This window comes from Lepidochelys kempii, chromosome 3, assembly GCF_965140285.1.
Source record: "Lepidochelys kempii isolate rLepKem1 chromosome 3, rLepKem1.hap1, whole genome shotgun sequence".
NCBI lineage: Eukaryota > Metazoa > Chordata > Testudines > Cheloniidae > Lepidochelys > Lepidochelys kempii.
Genome location: NC_136382.1, coordinates 135,022,154 through 135,036,871, shown reverse-complemented (window position 1 = coordinate 135,036,871; position 14,718 = coordinate 135,022,154). Strand labels below are relative to the sequence as shown.

General features: G+C 44.1%; 1 long non-coding RNA gene across 1 annotated transcript; it reads right to left on the bottom strand.

Annotated features, from left to right (window-relative positions):
- Window positions 1-3,576: 3,576 nt before the first annotated feature.
- On the bottom strand, window positions 3,577-11,804 carry LOC140908295 (uncharacterized). Its single transcript, XR_012157827.1, has 3 exons — window positions 11,397-11,804; window positions 10,256-10,320; window positions 3,577-4,050 (listed from the first exon to the last, which is right to left on the bottom strand). It is a non-coding gene; the product is annotated as an uncharacterized LOC140908295 (long non-coding RNA).
- Between the last annotated feature and the right edge of the window lie 2,914 nt (window positions 11,805-14,718).

The following is a 14,718-nucleotide window of genomic DNA, read 5'->3' as shown; positions in this document are numbered from 1 at the left end:
AATCGGAGGACTGGAAGGGACCTCGAGAGGTCATCTAATGCAGCCCCTGCACTCATGGCAGGACTAAGTATTATCTAGACCATGCGTGAAATGCAAGAGATGAACAATCACAGAAAGTAAATTAGACTTTGAATATTCTTTCCCTTTGAATGATCAAGAGTGTTACTAATCACAAAAGTGAGGAATTTTTGTTAGCTGCATGTGAACTTTAACTTGTGTGTCTCATGTTCCCCATTGGTAGATCCAGGTATAATGTTTACCTACATCCCAAGGGGTTGGGGAGGATTAGTTAGTTGATGAGTGGGTCCAATCTTTAGTGCCCTTATCCCCCAGTGATTCCAGTGGAAGCTGGAGACGCTCTGCACATGGCAGGATTGGGCACAATAAGTGCCCAGTAATATCACTGCTTTAAATCCTGTTTGTCAAAAAATATTTTACATTGTGTGCCACAAAAACAAACCTCAAGCTTGCAGCGCTTTAGCTAGGCACCTCTGAGCTGATTTTCATTGTCCTGCCTTAGCCTTAAAAGTTAAAGTGGCAGGACAGCTCTTTCCCTTGGCTGGGTACTTGTGCAGGTCTTTATTTCTTCCCTCTTTGTTCTCCTGTTCTCTATCGCTCAGTTTCCAGGAAATCAACCAGGACTTTCTCAGGTTTCCAGGCTGCTTTTCTGTTTTAAGGCCCCACGGTCCCCTCTGCAGGAATAGCTCACAGAGTTTCCTATTCATTCTTCCATGGGGATGTGGTTCCTCCATAGGAAACACCACAGATTCCAACCCTGTAATCTGAAGATCCTGCTCTTAGGGAAAGTCCTATTGGTTTGTATCGGGAACAAGAACTAGAACTGATTGCAAATTTTCCCTCAGATGTTTTCTGGTGAAGAATCGGGTTCTCAACTATATGAAATTTTAAATTAAAAGTGTCTGCTTTCCATGGAGAATATCAAAATTTGTCAAACCCCAGAAGTATTGTGGTTTATGGCTGAAATATTTCAGTTTTTGGCTGACATATTTTTGCCAAAAAAATCATTTTCTAAGGAGTGGGGATAACCTCTATTTTCCTAATTAAAAACCTTTCTATAGGCAGAATTTTCTATTAAATTCCATAGGGGAGCTCAAAAAGCTCATGAAAGTGCCTTATAAAATTCCCTATAAAATTCTTTCTATGAGTCTTTGAACTAACCCATAGAAAGTAAGAGAAAATTCTGTCCCAGCTACCTATAAAAAAAGTTATCATTATCTGTACAATTCTATGGGATTGTTATTACCACTATGGGACCTTCTTGGTTGTACGTCTAGTTAATTCTATAGAATGTACCCGAAGGAGTAGGAGATCCTCCTCCAACTCCATGGAGCTGAGATGACACCCTCTCTGTCCCTCGCTGCTAGAATTGTGTGTGTGTGCAGCAGAGGCAGAACTTCCCTTTCCTATGGGTAAGGTTCCCCTTTGTGTACAGATGCATAGAGGAGCATGGGAGCCTAAGCTCTTTCTCTATCTCTGTGTTCTGAAGCACCCATCACTTTCCTCTTCCATCTTTTTAAAAGCTTTTAGGCTGTCCTCTCCTTCTCTTTGCTCCTATTTCCTAATCTCCCACTTTCTCATTGCTGTCAGGGCTCGCGGTATTCTTTGGTCTATTGGGCCATGCTGTCTTTTTTTTTTTGTTTTTGTTTTGTAAATAAATGTGGTTTTAGTTATATTTTTTTAGAAGCCAAGAGGCCGTTGGGCACAGGGCAACTCATTAATTAAAATATGTTGATGATGATGATAATTAATATATAAATACCAACCAACACTTTCCATGAATATGCTGCCTCCTAATGCTGCTGGCACAGGGCAGTGCACTTCCTGACAGGTGGCATTCTGACTCGGGTATTTCCATTGAGTGGTGAATGCATTCAAAGGTTACATGTGGATAAATGCCACTCTAGAGCCCCCTCATAGACAGTACCTACAGAGAATTCAGGCTTCTTTCAAGGTTCAGTTCTGAGCCAAAATTCAGAACCAACTTGAAAGGTGTAGCCAAATGTGGTGTTCTCTCAGTCTGAACTGAAACGTGTCCAAATCATCTCACATGAAACTGGCAAGGGAAATATTGGACTAAGAATAATGTAGAAATGTTTGGAAGGGCAGAGACTGAATTATGCGCTAATATTTTATTTTCCAGCTTTTTCAAACGAGCTTTGTCCATTCAAAGAGGCCCCGTATTTTTTGAAATGTATATCATAGGTTTCAGTACTTATAGAATCTGTAAAAATTGTTTTCTCTTCCTGTTTACATAAAAACATTCTCAGAGGAGGGAGTTTGAAGTTCGTTGTGTGGAATAAGTGTGGAGAAGTATTCAATGTAGCTGCTAAAATAGTCACCAACTTACAAGAGAAAACATAAACTCACTTCGTACAGAATTAATTTTTGCAAAACAGGTTTTGGGTACATTTTTAAAAAGCTCCTACGTGACTTAAGAGCCTCTGGGTTTGTCTATACTGGAGAGTTAGTGTGCATCAAGCTGGGGTGTAAATCTACAGCGCTGCAGAATGCCACACATTAGGAACCTAAGGCCATGTCTATATGTACAGTGCTGCTGCAGCATGTTTGGTGAAGGCATTCTCTTATGCCGTTGGGAGAGAGCTCTCCTGTAGGCGTAAAACCCCCACCTCCACGAGTGGCATAAGCTATGTTGGTGGGAGAAGTACATGTCAGTGTAACTTATGTCGCTCGGGGGGTGGAATATTCATACCCCTGTGCAACATATGTTTTGCTGACATAAGCTATGTCTACACTATGCCTAAGTCTCATGGAAAGAGAGGTTCCTGATTCCCACTGAGTTTTAATGAGATTTAGGTTTGTGAGTACCTAAGTGTACATCTAAACTGCCTTTAAACCCACAGCAGGGAGTCTACAGAGTTGGGCTCATGCTACAGCACTAAAAACAGCTGTGTAGATGTTTTTGTGAGGTGGATTCCTGTCTGTTAGGACATAGATTGGGATCAGCAGCTTACTTTGTCATCAAACATAAGATGGTAAATTTTCAGTGTTGCTGAAGCCATGTTGGTCCCACTTGTCTCTCTAATAAGATGGTAAGAGCTTTTGATCACTACTGACCTTGTACAGAATCAAACCAACAGCAGAAAGACTTGTTAATGATCCCTAAGCCATCCAGTCACTCACTCATTTACCTAATCGGTAGTTTTCTGGTTCTAGGATATAGTAACTTGCATTTTTCAAAGTGATTTCAGGTGATGACATTTTGAAAGTAACACAGCAATTGTCTTCCATTCTGATTTTGTTAAAATATAATTACCATTTCTTCCTAGAAGTTGTTTATCTCTTGAAAACATAGTACTTTTATATAGTTAACCATACGTATGGAAAGCCTGACAACAAATGCCCTATTTTGAATGCTTATGCTTGGATCTTGCATTTTCCGTGTACGGGATCTGGAGAACAGAGCTACACAAGGAGAATCCTTTGAAATTCTCTTTTTGTTTAAGTTACAATAACAAATACAATGGATAGATAACTACCAGTAACATGTAGCAATTTGTTAGCTGGAGGAATTCCTATAAAAGAGCAAAATTGGCTATGAGGGTTAACATACAGTCAATATGTGTCCCAGAACGCTGGGAGCTTGGAATGAACAAACTAAAATTCAATATTATAATCACAGACTATCAGCTTTGTGAAACACATCCACGCTGTCCGGACAGTTATGCAGAACTGGCTGATGCTTCCAATGTCCTGTCCCAACATGCACCAGGCGCTTGGGTAAACCTTAGAAGTGATTTTTTTGGGGGAAGTCTCCACTTGTTCCAAAGTCCTGGTCAGAAAAATAGAGGATCCTTCCACTAAATGTTTTTGACACATTTAATCTCTTATGAATCAATGTCTTCAATGTTATCCTAAAACGTATTTTCGTGGCGTGCAAACATGTTATCAGTCAGAGACAATACCAAGATTTCCAGACTCTAGGCACAGGGCCAAAACCTGTCCTTGGATGAATGTGTGCAGCTCAAGTCTGGCCCACAATCTTCTGCAAATCAAACTAGATTACAGCTCCTGAAAATTTTAGAACAGCAGAAGTAATTATCAGCAGTTGCGGTTGCTTTGATGGGGCAGTAAAAGTGCAGTGTAACAGGCACAAAAAACCGTCATGAGCTAGTATAAAGTGACATGATCCATTGGGCTGTACTGTTATAAGCTTAAGGAACAGGTGACTTATTTTAGATTAAAGAAAATAACAAAGAAAACATAAATGAATAAAATATCTCTGAGAGAGAGAAAATGGAGGTTTCTCTCACACCCCCACCCGCCGTCTCTCTGGATACGAGTCTACATTCTGAATCTCCTCAGATTCCTGCTTCCCAGCTAAGGATACAAGCCCTCCATGAATGGGATCCCATTGAACCCTCTGCAAACCAAAACCACCAAGAGTGGAATTTTCAGCTCTGAAACTTATGCCTTTATTGTCTTTGTCCTGCACTTGTACATGCTGAAGCACTTTGCAGTCCTTTTGCTCAGTTCAGTGCAGATTGTTACACAGGAGACACACTGTGAGCTCTTGTGGGGAAATTATTTTCCTCATTATTTTGTTGTTCTCAGTCTAACAGGTTTCTTCTGTCTATATGGTTGCTCTTTGTGTGTGGAAAAACAGACTACTGAGTGTCCCACAGCACTGCTCTGTTTCCACTCTCAAAACTGCCATGTGTCCATATCTGTCTGTGTTTTGGCTCTGCAGCCAGCCACTTTCATGTCTGAATGAGAGACAGACAACATATAATCTGCAGCATTGAGTAGAAAAGCTCCAAAATAAACCCAATAAACACTAGCCTAACAAAAAAAAGAGGGGAGGGAAAGTTTGGTGACTTACAAAGAATTCCCTTTCTTGGTTTGAAACAACTCCTGTGGGATAGTGTTTAGTATGCATATGAGATCCTTCTCTCATGGACTCACAACCCTGCTCCTATGAAAGTGTCCTAGAGAATTTCATAAGAATGAAACCGGTAGGGCTCTACAAAAATTACTGTAAAAGCCTACAGAATTTAATAGAAAATGAGATCTTTTCAACAGGATTTCTAATTACCTTCAATAGAATGGTTAAAAAAATCCCTGGAGGAAAGGTTATTGTGTTCTGCTGAGCTCCATGGGTCTTTTCCATCGTGTTGGAAGCTGAAGTCCTCTAGACCCAGAACAGATACAGCAGAGGCAGCAGCTGACGTGCCTCAGGTGGGTCAACTCTGACCTGGAGGAGCTACTGGAGAGGCAAATGAATCTCTGCCTCCAGATCCGCTCAAGCCTTGGAGCCTTCACTGAGCTGCCCATAGGAGTGCTAGCTGTGGTGGTGGGTTTTGTGGTTCCTTCCCACTAGGAACTGGACTGGGGCCACCAACTTCTTCTGCTCATAAAGTCACTTTATGCAGAGCAGAGTCACTTTGCAACTGTTGGTCCTTAGATACCAGGAGTGCCCCCCAAAATATTGAGCCAGCAACCACTGAACCTCCTTAGATGAGCTGTGGGAACTAGCACCACCACCTATGAAGCATTGCAGGGAATGCTGAAAAAGATTCTACAGGCGTATCTGAGAAGAAGCTGTTATGTGAGTGTGAATGTGGTGGTGGGGGGGGGGGGGAACATGAGGGTGTCACTCTTTGAATGTCTGTCCTTAAACTACTGGCTTGGTGGCCTCCTGTAAGCCCCGTGAGCAGACTTCACACATCATTCTATTCTACTCCCTCAAGCACACTGCTCTGTTCTCTCAAGCAAATCAAAATTTCATTTTTTGTAACTCCCTAATATATTTGTTCCTTTTTCTAAGCAACAGCTCCAGCACTGCTGCATTCAACAAAAGAACAAAGCCATATTGTTCGAAGCAAACATACTCTAATATCAGCTGGAACAAACACACAATCATGCTCTCAGACCTCAATCGCCAAACCCAGCTGGACAAAGACTGAGTGAAAAGGCTCGAAACCACAACTGAGAAAGAAAACACCTTTATCTCATCTTTAAAGGACTCAATCAAGCACAGTTTTAGAGCTGTTCTTTCTTTTTGTTAATAATACCCTTTTAAACACCTGAAAATGGCACTTCTTTTCCTACTGATTTGTGGTCTTCCATCTGACAAACATTGATTTCCTCTCCCTCTGTGTTTTGAATACAGCTAAAATGATATGGCTCATTTTGTTGGCTTGTTTAAATATCTGCAGCATTGATTAATGTCAGCACAATTCTGGAAACCAAGCTTGCTAGTTAACTGCTGCTGCAAAACCAGCAGGGGGAACTCAGGGACACACAGTATTGCTTTTTGGAGAGGACACACACAATTTGTCCAGTCTGTTTCTGAATTCTCTGCAACTGAGTCGTAGAGAATAGAATTTACTAGAACGCTCCATCATCAGATTGTAACCGTTTTAAGGAGCACTAGATTGTGACGGTAAACAAGTAACTAGTGCATTTATTCACTTATAGGCCAAGGACTTCAGCTAAATTTTAAGTCATTTGGGTGTAGGTAGAATGTTTTGTCTTATTGTGTGGGTCTGTTTAGTGTACCATAGACGTGAGAGATGGCAAAGGCCTACCAGGCCATCTTGATCCTTTCCCTGCATCAGTGCAGGATTGTTCTCTATGGTACACTTCCTAATGTTTTGTCTCTTCTAGTTTTAAATCTCCCAAAGTCACTCTGAGACTTCTACTGCTTCCTTGGAGATTGTTCCATAGTTCACTGTCAGGAAGTCTGTTTTGACATTATTAGCCTACATTTTCCTGATTTCACCCTGTTATTCTTAATTATACCCCTGTTTAGACTGTTACATTCCCATTTAGGCCTTCTGTCTGCACTTAAAAGTTGGGCCACTTGAACTACGCCAGCATAATTAAGATGGCAACCCTCTCGTAGAGTTGCCAACCCTCCAGGATTGTCCGGGAGTCTCCAGGAATTAAAGATTATGTCATTTGATGAAACCTCCAGAAATATGTCCAACTAAAATTGGCAACCCTACCCTCTCCCCTTGTACAGACACAGCTACAGCTGTATAAAAGGGCTTATTCTTGTATAGCTTACTCTGGTTTGGTGAAGGGAAAAAAGCTATAGTGGTATAAAGTCCCTTAACTGCATCTATGCTAAGCCTTTTTCCAGCATAACTATGTCCGTTAAAAAAAATCGCACCCCTTACTGACATAATTATACAATTAAAACTTTTTAGGTGTTCAAGCCTTAGTTATCTCTTAGAAAAAATCTGTACATATTCAGCTCCTTTTTTCTTTCCTTGTAAGTCAATATTTTCAGCCTGCAATCATTCTCTGAACTCCCTCCAGTTTGTCAGTCATTCTGATAATGAGGGGTTCAGAACTGAATACAATATTCCAGGTCTAATCACCCACGATCCATAGAGAACATCTCTTATCTCCCTGCTTTGGGGTATGATGCACAGCCCAAAATTGTGGGCCTTTTGCTGTGACAAATTGCAAACTCATATCTAATTTCCTGTATGCTCAGCACAGCTGCATTCCTGGTTTCATCCTGCCATTGAATATCTTTATCTGGGATTATTTCCCCTCAGGCATATTAGTCTGCATTTTTCAAGTTGTCTCATTTTTGTCATTTTTCTCTCTAAGTTTCTGTCCTTGCTGATTTTTGTATCTCCTCCCTATATAGTATCATTTGAGAATTTAATAATCATGTTGCCTGTTTCCTTTTCTAGATCGTTAATGAACTGTGGGAAATAAAGCATGAGCTAGCACCAATTCTTGGGCTACCTCCCTGCAATTTGACACTTGGCTGTTTACTGTTCAACTCATTTGATGATGTCTCTACATAAATTCATTTGGATTAATGTATGCATCTAGTGCTTTACTACTATCTGAGTACATTCAGCTACCACTTCCTGTTCTTCCTAATTATTGATAATTCTAGGAATATATAATCAAATTTATCTGGCAAAATCATCTTTGTTTATAAGCCCCTTCTACTTTTTGCTCATCATGGCACCTTTTAGATACTTAATTGTTTTCTTCATTTAGTATGTGTCCCATTACATTAAACTTGCAAGGCAAAGATTGCCAGGATTGCTGCTGCTCTCCTTTTTGAAGCTTAGTATTGCACTAGCTGTTCTCCAGTCTTCTGGTGCCTGCCCAGTTTTTGATGTCTTGCTAAAACTAATTTGACTTAGTGAACAGGAGCAGCAAATGGGAGATTGGTGCAGGAGTTCTCCAGGGGAAGGAGGAGGGACTACATGATCCTTGGGGTGAAGTGGTCTTGTTTGTTTCCTTGCCTGCTTGAAGATTATAGTGTGGTCTGTTTTGGAGCTATCTGCTGAGCCAAGCGGCCTGCTGGGCTAAACTGAGAGGCTCTGGTCTGCTATCCTTTGATCCCTAATTCCTTTAGGATTCTTTGATAAGAGGGCAGGGCTAACTCAGGGAGAACAGAGGTTTAAATAGCCAGCTCCTACGCAACCAGAGGAGCGAACAGGAGCAGCAGACCTGAGTTTTGCGAGGGAGTCTGAGAGGCAGACACACCTTACAAACAAACTCTAAAATTTACTTAGGCCAATGACCACCCCTTTTCTCCCCAAAGAAACCAAACAAAAAACTCTGCAAGAGTCAAAATAATGCAGGCAGAAGTCCAGCAGCAGAGCGGGGACTATCCAGTTTGTTGCACTGAATGCAGCATGTATAATTACCAGCTTTGTGTCCACATGGCAGATGTGTGCATACAGTGCAAGCACGTCATGGCCCTCAGAAACACAGTACGGGCTCTTGAGGCCAGAGTGGCTGAACTGGAGGGGCTAAGGGAGACAGAGATGTACATGGAAGAGACTTTCAGGGACACAGTAGAGGGTCCCACCCCCAGTCTGACAGTCTCTTTCCTGCTAAGGAGGATGAAAGTCTTGGGGCAGGAGAACTTGAAGCTGGAGCAGAGGGAAACAATCCCATTGTTGGGGCCCTCCTTCCAGATGATGTCATGATATTCTCTCACACTGAGGATACCCCTCCTTGGGAGGGAACCTAGTGACTAGGGAGAGCCAGGTAATAATAATGGGGAATTCAATTATTAGAAATATAGATAGTTGGATTTGTGATGATCAGGACATCCACATGGTGAATTGCTTGCTGAGAGTGAAGGTTGTGGATCTCACAAGCATCAAGACAGGCTTATGTGCAGGGTTGGGGAGGAGTTGGTGGTTGTGGTACATGTAGGTCCCAGTGACATAGGGATGTGCCCCCAGACAAACATGGGTGAAAGCAGAAAAAACAGACAGCAGAAAGAACATAATAAATCTGGTAGGGCTTCACAGTAGGGAGACACACACCTGGGCTAGGCTAACTTGGGGGCTCAGATCTAGATGCCCATCACCTAGGCTAACTATGTAGTGAAGACAGACCTAAAGACTATAGATTTAATGCTCCATCCTTCAAAGACTTACACATGCACTTAACATTCCATATTGTGAATGATCCCATTGACTTAAATGGGACTGTTCACAGTGCATGAAGTTAAGCAAGCAAACAGTCTTTGCAGGACTGGTGTTTAAGATATATAAACGTTGGGAAGGGTAGAATGGGTGGGGGGCGAGGGCAGTGTTGGCCCAATTCCTGCAGTCCCAGCTTAGTACTTACTCAGGCAAACATCTCACCGAACAGTAAGGACTGAGTGAGGCCTTCCGAATGTGACCCAGCATTATGATACATGGGATTTGGCAAAGTCCTTTTAATGAATAAATGCAAAAACCTAAAACTTTTATTGAGACTTCAGCCTGGATCCATTTTCTGTCAGACGTTTCCAACCTTCGTAGATTTTTTGTTCTCAATCATCTCTTTGTTTCCTAGCAAAATCAACCACACTGAACTAAAAGAAAAGAAGTACTTATGGCACCTTAGAGACTAACCAATTTATTTGAGCATAAGCTGTAGCTCACGAAAGCTTATGATCAAATAAATTGGTTAGTCTCTAAGGTGCCACAAGTACTCCTTTTCTTTTTGCGAATACAGACTAACACGGCTGCTACTCTGAAACCATACTGAACTAGATTCCCAACTCTGTTACGCCAGTGTAAATCTGGATCGACTCCCTGGAAACCACAGGAGTTGTTCCAGATTTACACTGATGACCATGAGAGCTCAATCTGGCCCTGTAAATCCCCTACCCACAAAAAGGAAAAAGTTAACCAGCTCTGAAAAAAAAAAAAACACTTAAGGAGAGATTCTGATTATGTCCCCTAGCGGAATGAGCATAATAAAGAGGAAGGCTGATGCAGCCATATTTCACCTGATGCTTTATGATGTTTATCTGTGGGGGTTCACGTATGGAATCCAGGGCTGTGCTTTCAGGTTCTGACAAAGAGAAAGGGTACATGAGTGTCTGTGGAGAACAACATGCATAAAAAGTAGGGATGGGCGAACAGGTTTGGAAAATGTCAGACTTTCCCCAAACTTCCACCCATCTCTAGATCCAAACCAGAACTGAACCTTTATAGCCATTCTGAAATGTGTGGTTCAACTTAACTTAATTTCCCTCCTTATTTGCCCTTTTTGCAGGCTTCTCCCGCCTCCAGCCTGTGGGTAAGGCTGGAATTGGACCTGCAGAGAAAATGCAAAAGAGTCCATTCCTGTGGCTTTGCCTGCCTGGTAGGAAGTACTGTGAATTGCATCAGACTGTCTGCTCTTGGGCAGACTAGCGATGGTAGCTGGAAGTGGGAAATGGTTTGAGGAACTGGTGAGAATTAACATCTTGCTGTCAATCAAATGTGCCTGCCCTCTGGTAGTGAAGGTAGTGGGGTAGCTTGGGCGCCACACTGGACTCATTACTAATATTTGACAATCAGGCAGGAGCTGTCACCAAAAACACCTTCTTCCAGCTCTGGCCAGCAAGAAGACTGTCTCCATTCCTTTCAGACAGTCCTCTGGCCACAATATCTGTGCATTCATTATTCCCTGAATGAACAGTTTATGCAAAGTATGATGATGATGGTTGCGTCAGCACATGGCATCAACACTGCTTTTGTGTTTAAATAAATAAAAACTAAGAGTAAAATATAATTATTATTAGGCCTATGCCATTTAAAGTAAATTCCTTCTTTGATGCCTTGGTGGGCTTTGAGGAAGAACTATTTCTTACGCGAGGCTCCATGCACATTGTGGCAGGCTTTACCTAATTGCAAAAGGTTCAGAAGAGAGCTACAAGAATAGTTTGAGGTCTGGAAAACATATATTATAGTGAAAGGCTAAAAAAGCTCAATCTATTTAATTTATCCAACAGAAAGTTAAGAGGTGATTTGGTCATGGTCTACAAGTACCTGCACGGGGAAGAGATTTCTGATAGTAGATGGCTCTTTAATCTAAGACCTTGTCTAGACTACAAAGTTTTGTCAACGGAAGTTAAGTCGACAGTCAAAAACTGGTATAATTACATCGCTTGTGCGTGTTCACACTATGCTCCTTCTGTCAGCAGAGCATGTCCAAGCTTGGTGCTCTAGCACTGACAGTGAGAGCAATGCACGGTGGACAGCTATCCCACTGTTCTACTTGCTACTTTCTGCAGCTAGGAGTTGTGGGAAGGTGGAGTGGATCGCAGTGCATCGGGGTGCGAGCTCAATGTCCCATGATGCAGTTCTTTCTATCCCAGCATTCCATTGGCTTCTGACTGCATTTTGTGGCATTTTTCCAAGGCCCCTGTTTACTGTGCGCCCGCCATCTCTGTCTGAAACAATGGATCCTGCACAACTCTGTTGTTGTCACTGTTATGAAAACATGGCGGCTGGTCATGCAGTATATCATGAGCATCCAAGCTGAACAGGAATCAGAGTTGCCTGACCTGCTGTGTGCTGTGGAAAGAAAACACCAGATTACTTTTGGCATTCATGGAGCAGCTACACAGGTGGACCATTGCTTTTGGGCTTGGGAAACAAGCAGTGAGTGGTGGGATTGCATTGTTATGCAGGTCTGGATGACAAGCAGTGGCTGCAGAGCTTTCGGATGCAGAAAGCCACCTTCCTGGTACTCTGTGCGAAGCTCACTCCAGCACCCGGGGCAAGGACACCAAAATGAAAGCTGCCCTCTAAGTGAGAAATGCATGGCGATCGCTGTGTGGAAGTTGGCAACACCAGACTGCTGCCAGTTGGTCGTGAATCAGTTTAGAGTCAGGAAGTCCACCGCTGGGGCTGTGTTAATGCAAGCGTGCAGTGCCTCTAATTGCATCCTGTTATGAAGGTCTCTGACTCTTGGCAGTGTGTGTGAAACAGTGGATGGCTTTGCCGCAATGGGATTCCTTAACTGTGGAGGGGCGATAGATGGCATGCATATTCCAGTTTTGGCCCCAGACCATCTGTGATGGAGTACATCACTAGAAAGGGGTACTTCTCCATGCTCTTGCAGGTGCTTGTAGATACCATGGGCATTTCACTGACACATCAATGCAGGGTGGTCAGGGAAGGTGCATGACACATGCATCTTCAGGAACACTGGCCTGGACAGAAAGTTCCAAGCAGGAACTTTCTTTCCAAACCAGAATATTCCAGTGGAGGATGTTGAAATGCCCACAGTGATCCTGGGAGACCTAGAGTACCCTTACTTCCATGGCTCATGAAGTCTTACACAGGAAACCTGGACAGCAGCAAGGAATGCTCCAACAATAGGCTGAGCAGGTGCAGATTGACTGCGGAATGTGCCTTGGGCAGATTAAAAGCACGCTGGTGAGTTCAGGCCGGGGTGGGGGTTAGGCATTCAAGATGGGGCAAAGGGTCTAAGTGGGTTTTTTTAAGGGGATCAGTGCAGGCGAGTAGGGATAATATTGTAAATTCTGCCGCCATTTTCCGCAGGTGGGGATATTGAAGCCGATATCTTTCTTTTGAGGGTAAGCAAGGATGCAAGGTTGCATCTCCTGCATGCATGCAGCTTCAGACCCAGTCCCTATGTTTGCTCGCCTGTGTGCTGCTTTGGTTCCTGCACAAGTGATTGCTGATTGGTGCAGGAAAGTTTCCTACAACAGGGGAAGGAACATAGCAGCTCTGCTAAGGAACCTTCGGCACAGGATTGGCGAGTACCTCCAGGAAAGTTTCCTAGAGATCTCTCTGGAGGATTCCCATGAAATTTCGGTGTGCATCAACACACTGTTCCACTGCACTGCTTAGCTGCACAGGGGAATGTGAAGCACATACAAACACAACTGGTCGTGTACATTTCTATCCCTTTACCCACCTCTAGAATATATAAAGCAAAGGACAGCTCTACCTCATATAACTGAGCAGCATCAACTCAAAAAGATCACTTACCAGGGCTCTCCTCTCCTGCATCATGCATGCCGGAGATGGATGGCTGGGACTGGCTAGATCCCTCTGGAATGGAAAAGAGGTCCTGACTCGCTGCACCATGTGCTCCACCTTGTCCTCCAACTTGACCGCCTCATTCTTGACTTCCTCCTCAGGGTTAGGTCTGCTGCCTCCAGCCCCTCCAAAGTATTCACGGGGCTCTGGGCAGTGGAGTTAGGGTCGCTGCCAGTGATGGCATCCAGCTCCTTACAGAAGTGGCTGGTCTTCAGTACCGCACCAGAGTGAGGGTTTGCCTCCCTTGGCTTTTGGTACACCAGCCTCAGCTCCTTTGTCTTCACTTGGCACTGCTGCATGTCCCCTTCGTAGCCCTTATCCAACAAGCCTTGGGAAATCTGCCTGCAGGTATTGAAGTTCCTAAGGCTGGAGCAGAGCTGGGACTGCACAGTCTCCTCTCCCCACAGTGCCAGCAGATTCAACAACTCAGATGTGCTCCAAGCAGGAGAGTGTTTGCTGCGTGGAGCCACCATAGTCAGCTGGGAAGATGCCATGTGAGCTCTCCACGCCAAGCAAATAGGAAGTGGAATTTCAAAAATTCCCAGGACTTTAAAGGGGGACGGGTAGACGCCTGTGTACTTAGGTCCAGGGTAGCAGAGTTCGAACTGCTGACCAGAGCAGTCAGGATGGGCATTGTGGGACATCTCCTGGAAGCCATTTATAGCTACATAACCAAACGCAGTGTCTACACTGACACTTTGTCGATATAACTTTGCCGCAAAAAGCTCTATGCCTCTCTTTGGCAGTAGAGCAGGAGAGTTTTGTCGGTAGAAGGAACATTGTAGTGTGTCCACCTCCACTGTTTTGTCGATGAAACCTGACTCAAAGACTGTTTCGCCTGTGAGTGACTGGGACGCTTCAAGAGGGAGTGCCCATATTGGGATGGAGGAAGGAGGCCCCACCCAGAAAAGGCCCCCCTTGTGAGGTCAACAAGGGGCTATGGACTTGTTGGGCCTGGAGGGAACTGGGACACATGATGAGGGAGTGCCCTCGGGGGACTCGCAGGACCCAAGCTAGCCCTGAGGTGGTCAGGGGTGGGCACTGGTTGTGCATCCTCTGCCACAAGGGGAGACAGGGAAAGCAGCCTACCCCCCAGAGAAGGAGGGGGAGACCGGAGGAACGGGCCAGGTCCGAAACTGCCCCAAAGGAGGGGGTGGTGACGGCCAGGGCCCAAAGGAGGGGATTGTCAGGGGCAGAGAGGCCTCAGACAAATGTGGGATCCCATAGGGGAGCTGGAAGGGCTACCATGGGAACCCAAACTATGGAGGAAGGGAGCGCGCTGCTCCTTGCACTGGAGAGCATGCGAAAGGAGAGAGATTCCCTGCGGGCCCAGCTGAGAGCAATGCTGGGGCATTAGGGATTCTCCCCCTAGTGTGTGGGCTTAAGAGGGAGAGTGTGTAGCAGGGTGGCT